The sequence below is a fragment of the Barbus barbus genome (assembly GCF_936440315.1).
Source record: "Barbus barbus genome assembly, chromosome: 28".
NCBI lineage: Eukaryota > Metazoa > Chordata > Actinopteri > Cypriniformes > Cyprinidae > Barbus > Barbus barbus.
In genome coordinates this window covers 13,205,877-13,212,440 of record NC_136756.1, presented here as the reverse complement: position 1 = coordinate 13,212,440, position 6,564 = coordinate 13,205,877, and positions in this window count along the sequence as shown.

Below are 6,564 nucleotides of genomic sequence, written 5' to 3'. Positions count from 1 at the left end.
GTCGCAGACTTTGTTGAGTCATAATTCACTGGTCTTTTCACAGCTCCCTGTATTCAGAAGCTTCTACGGAAACATAGTGCTAGTTTGGGAATCGCTCCCTTACAGGCCCTGCTTTCTGGGTGCTTTATTCTAAAGGCTACGACATGATGTTTAGGATCAGCCTTTGGCTTTTGTTAGTCAAAACACGTGTAGACGCTCTTGCTCTCCCTCGGGAGCATGTACATTAATCTTTGCTGAGGCCCACTGCAAACACCCAGTTGTAAATGCATTAGCGAGAGGTTTCATGGCTGAATAGGGTGAAGAATGAGAGACAAAGTGTGGTGATGGCAGCAATAAAGAGATTGCTCTCAGATTCTCTCATACACACACAGACGCCTCACTTCCTTTCTCAAGGGAAGTAACAGGTTGACACAATGAACAGCTGGACAGATTCTCACTGACACCCCTCCCTTTAAACACACACAGACACACACTGCTCTAGACCTTTGCCTGAATTTTTGTTTCACACACTAGTTCATTCAATCACTATTGAGAAATAAATATCAGCTGTCCTTTCTAATGACAATAAATAAAACTCATAATTTACTCACTTTCTTCTGTGGAATAAATATATCATAGTGTTTTGTTTTGTTTGTCTATACAATGGAAAATTAATGGTCAACAAAATATTACCAACATTCATAAAAATATATTTTGTGCTCCAAAACAACAGTATGCTGTAGATTTTATTAACTCATGTAACACCATACGATACCTAACTATGAAATAAGATATTTAATCATGAAATATCTAATAATGTACATAATATGTATTTTTTTATGTATGCTAACGGTCTAATCCGATTCAATGATCTATGCTAAGCTAAGCTAAAAGTGCTACCGCCAGACCCGGAGATCGGCTGAATGATTCAAAAACAGTAAAACTCAAATGTTTAAATCTAGGGGAGTTGTAAAATGAGCCTATTTCCAAAAAAAGTGGAGTGTTCCTTTAAGGATCATTTATTCACATAATGTTCTTATAAATCTAAAGGAGTGAAAATGTGAACATTATCATTTACCTCAAGTTTATGAGTTAAAACATGAGCTCATTGATGCAATTGAAATCAGTCTCTTTAATTACAACCATTACTTCTGATATTTAGTTTATGTAGTTTTTGTTTCAACTAAGCAATATTTAGTGGTGTGCAAATTACTTATTACCTCATTAAGGACAAACATACAGCTGGTTGAACCCAGCTGTATCATACAGGCAACAGGGTCAATAAGTAACCACATACAACACTCTTAAGGCTAAAATACACCGCACAGCTTTTTTCGCCCAGATTTTTCCCCAATTTACAGTCTAGAGGAGTCAACGTTCCAAAAATCAGAGCCAGTCTACAGATTTTGAACAATCAGAGATGATGGAAAATCACATAGTAGATGATGGCCACAGCCTGTGAATTTTTTAACTTCAGACTTTGATTCCATCCAGTTGGAAGAAAAAAAAATTAAATATGCTTAATACTTTTCATTTGTCACGTGTCTCCTAACAACAAAGTGCATGTTTCTGCATGAGTTTGTTGTGTTCGGAACGACTTGGAAGTAGTGTGTGATCTTCAGTTGTTTAATGTATGATGCCCAGTTTTTCTCTGTAACCATTTACAAAGTCATCAATGATGCCTAGTGTTTTAAAATCTGTTCAGATTTGAAAAGTTTTGTAGTGTGTTGAAACCCAGAACACCTTAGCAATCACAACCTACAGTTGTATATCGTCTTGTGTGTGTCTACAAAGTAATAAATATAGTCTTTGTCTATATGTGTTGGTGTTAGAAGATCGGGATTATCTGAGAGTCAAGTCAGGAGTCGATTGCAATGAAAAGGCCAGCATTTTAGTATCGGGAGAAAGAAGAGGACTCTAATCTAATTTGACTGGAGTGTGTGTCTGTGTGTGCGTCTTCTCAGTAAGAGAGTACTGTGGGAATAACCCAAGAAGGCCTTCTGTGTGAATGGCTCCTCCTGAGCCAAAACCAGTGGGGTGTCCCCATATCCTCTTTTTTCCATCCCTCTCTCTTTCCATCACTCCTCCTCATTCTTAACCCCTAGGACTACCGATTCCAGCCTGGGCACTCAGACAGAGACAGATTAGACGACAAAAAGAGGGCAAGAGCAAGAAACATAGAGTCCCTCCTGATTAGTGACTGACACTCAAGTGCCCCAACAAGAACTCTGGGTACTTTTCAGTCACTTCATTATGTCAAAAGTACTTTGCAGACTTAAACACTGTTCTAAAATCTAAATATTGAAGAAGGATTCAAGTTCTTTGCTGATTTATTGCAGCGTTACTTCACATGAGACAGTTTCAATGCCTTTGCATTTAAAGCCATGATTCTCACATATATACTAACCCACATTTAAAGGTTTAATCTTTAATAAACCCATTTGCAATTAAATGACACAGACAAATCATTTTGCAAGCATCGGGGTTGTAAAATATGTCAATTCAGTGTTGGCCTGCCTGTCTGGGGTTTGTGTGAACGCTCAAAGTGACTAAGTTCAGTTAAAAGATGGCCACTTGAAAGCTGAATGAGGTCAGAACGAAGAGCGGCTCTCAAAAGTGAGCTTCTGACACTTCTGTTACTAACACAACACATGAAGTCATCCGTGTTTACAACACACATCAGAGATCTCCGTAAGCTCAAGCCCACAAATCAACCTGACCGCAAGAACTGCAATGTTTTGATGTTGTTTCTGAGGCCTTTGTTTATTGATTATCTCTGATGAGATCCAGTTTTGGGTTGTGAAAAATAAGCTTATAATGTGGATTATATGTGTCATAAATTAAAATAAACTATGCCCAATGAAGGTTTTTTTTATGGTGAATCTTATAAAAATATAAATGTGTCATACATCAAGAAAAAAAAAACTGTTTACAATTCAGAATTTACTTTTTGAAGTTTTTTTAATGCAATGCTTTTCAGCTGTCAGTGCTAATTCTTACAACAATGGAAAATCTATTCATGTTTTTAAAGTGAGCCTAGATGATTATATGTCTGATATATAAAGGGACACATTAAGATTCATTAATAAATTATATGTTATTGAACCATTAAAACCATATGTGCATAAAACACAGCAGGCTTTGAAGTAGTCAAACACTTAAATTATTAATCGAAGAGCTCACAAGCCTTTCCACAAATCATCTGACCCTTTAGAGAAGTGAGGCGAGTTTTTAAACAGTCTTTTGCATTTTAAAAATGAGAGGATCTATGCAATGAGGGGATTAATTTTGTAGTCTGTGATTACTCAGATAGACATGTCTGCACCGCTGTATAACTTTCATCCTTTGCTGGTCTGTCAAGAATGAATGAATTTTGCACATGCTCACGCAATCACAGAGAGATCTGACTTAAATTTAATACTTTTTGGTAGAGAATATAGACGCAGAATATTAATAGCAGGCTCTTCTTTTAAAGGGCAGTCTACTTAAATAAAAACATGGCACAATATGTTTGATATAAGACTGGTTGCATAAGTAAAATTACATAAATATTCGTTTAAAAGTATGTGGTCTTTTTGTGGTTTTTGAAAGAGGTCTCTTATGCTCACCAAATCTACGTTTATTTACAAAAATACAGTAAAAACAGTAATATCGTTAAATATTGTTTCAATTAACAATAAATGTATTCTTTCTTTATATATTTTAAAAAGTAATATATGCCTATGGCAAAGCGGTATTTTTAGCAGCCATTACTTCTTCAGTATCTTCATTTTTTAATTATTATTCATTATTAGCTTAATATTGTTGAAAGCTGTGATATTTTTAGGATTCTTTGATCAATAGAAAGTTCAAAAGAACAGTGTTTATTTGAAATAGAAATCTTTTGTATTATAAATGTCGTTACTGTCACTTTTGATCAATTTAATACATCCTTGCAGAACAAAAGTGTTTATTTTATTTTGTTACAAGCACTATTTGGCATCTCGATTTTATTTTCTTAATTGTTAATATTATTATATTAATGATTATTATCATCATAAATTATTACAATGATATAAAATAAAAAAAATTTGTGATATATTTATAGGCTTTGACAGCATTGCTTAATTTTTACAAGTCATGCCTTTAGTATAAAGTATAAAGTATAAAGAAGTATAAAAAGTATAAAGAAATATATAATTTGTATACAAATACACAAGTATGCAGCCTGATTCAAAGAACAATATCGTTTGAGAGGAGAACAGAGACATGATTAGTAAGCAGATTAAGACTGTGGTGTATCTGTAACCAACATGGCCTTCAGGGCCTAAATCCACCAGCAGCTCCCACACTTCAAACCACACACATACTGCAATATAAAAATAAGCTGTATGAATTCAAGCTGATACTTGCTTTTTCCCCCCAATGCACGGTTTGAAGTGTGCAAAGATTCACTTTGACTTTTGCAGCTGACAACTGTAGGAGGATCAGTGAGGGAAAAAAGCGTTTTGTTGAGGATGAGGTGGTTGAGGATGACCTTAGTGTCCACCTCATCTTAGATGCAGGCCTTTCCTGTTGTACCACAGTCTCGGCATGTAAAACGTCACCAAAAACATAAGTTTTGACTCTTAGAAAAAAAAAGCTAATAAGATTTCCATTCATTTAAACTTATCAAAATTCCCACTAGAGCCTGGGGAGCTTTCTTTCTCGCAACCCTCTTTTCTTTCATCCATGGTTAAATATGTAAATAAAATGTCTAAAGTCATTCTTCAAAGGGGAACAAAAGAAAAAAGGGGGGGCTGAGAGAGAGGGGAGGCAGCCCTAAAATGCCTTCCTTTCTCCATAACATTAGCTAGAGGGGGGCCAGCTTCTAGGCAGAGAGGAACAGCAGGGGAGCACACAGGCTCCATAGAATCACACATCTCCCCAATCCCTCACACACAAAAAAACATGAAATATCTTTTCAGTCTGAGCCATCAAAGGGCCTCCCTTCTCTTTATTAGTTACAGAATTATCTCACACTTTCTGATTTCCACCAAGATGGAACCCAGCGAGCTGCTGCTGCTGCTGTGCTTTGGAAGAGATAAAGTTCATGCATGTGTGTGTGTGTTTGTGTGTGTGTGTGTGTGTGTGTGTGTGTGTGTGTGTGTGTGTGTGTGTGTGTGTGCATGTTTGTGAGTGAGTGGGTGTGTGGGTATAAAAGGATAACTGTAGAACGGGCCGAGTATGAACCGGTGAGGGTGGTGGATGCTAGACGCAGGAATAAACAAACACAAAACATGAAAGGGAAAGTAGGAGCTGCCAAGGCTACTGATGATAAAGATTGAATGGTCATGATTCTCTGCTCTGTTCTTTTCCTGTTCTTCAAAGCGATATCCTCATGGACTGCAAAACAATCACAGAACAGAAACGTGTAAAATAAACCAGGAACAAATCAGCTGACGCTGAATGCACAACAGCACGGGTATCCCGTTAAGATTCTGTCTCGGTACTATATGTATGTTTTAGAAGCATCAATCAGTGAGCTAATGAGGCCGCCTGTGTGCTTCATACAGCGCTCTGATATGTTACACATCCTGAAAGGCTTCATTTATAGCAAAAGCGATGAAAAGGTGTTTACATATCAAAGCAAAGGAAAATGATGATTTGTATGCACATGTGATCATCATTATTAACAACACCGGGGTTAAACGGCATGTCAAACAAGCATTTATGAATGAAAAGTCATTTTATTAAACCGGCCTAACCTGGTTTGCTGGTGTTAATTGGTCTTACAGAATTGTCAGACTGGTCTGTTGGCTGGTTTTAGGGAGGTTCTGGGCTCTTTGACTTGGGTTCAAGACTATTTTCAGCATGGTTGTAGGCTAAATTTGTATGAGTTGGACTATAATAGTGTAAGGCACTGTAAGGTAAGAATAAAATGTCTAAGGTCTTGTAAACAGCTCAAACTGGGTTTAGTTTACATTCGGCAGACACTTTATTGCAAAGCAACTTATATTGCATAACCTTACTTATGATATGGCAACGGATGTTTTTCCATAACTTGAACTCATCAAAATAATTTACCAAATTTAAAAATTTGAGACAGCAACTTAAACTTAAATTGAATTAGGTGGATTTTACTGTGTAGTGAAACGCTCTGCTGTTTAAGCTGAAAAATACCAGGTGAATGTCAAACTTTTTAAACAAAATCACAAAAAAAATGTGTCTGAGTTATCAAATGAGTTATCAGGTGGCAAAATGTGCTGAATGAACCAAAACAATTAGCAATTGAGAAAAAAGATGAGTAATTTATAATACAGTACTGCAATACCAAATTTCAAGAATCATTTGAACCAATTTGATTCAAATTACTGACCAAGATGACCAATTTGCATATCAAGTGGTGCTCAGTATGGCTTCAAGTGTATTATATTGAGTTAATGTTAATGTCTCTGAGGGATATCAATAGTGATTAAAGTGACTAAGACTATCTCAGTCTTGTAGACTGTCTCACAACTCACAGTAGGACTGGCTTAGTTTCGTTTTTCAAATACGCTGGAAATAACTTTACAAGCTGTCATAAAAAAGCTCTTAGAGTGTTCTGACAAAGATGTCCAGAAAACC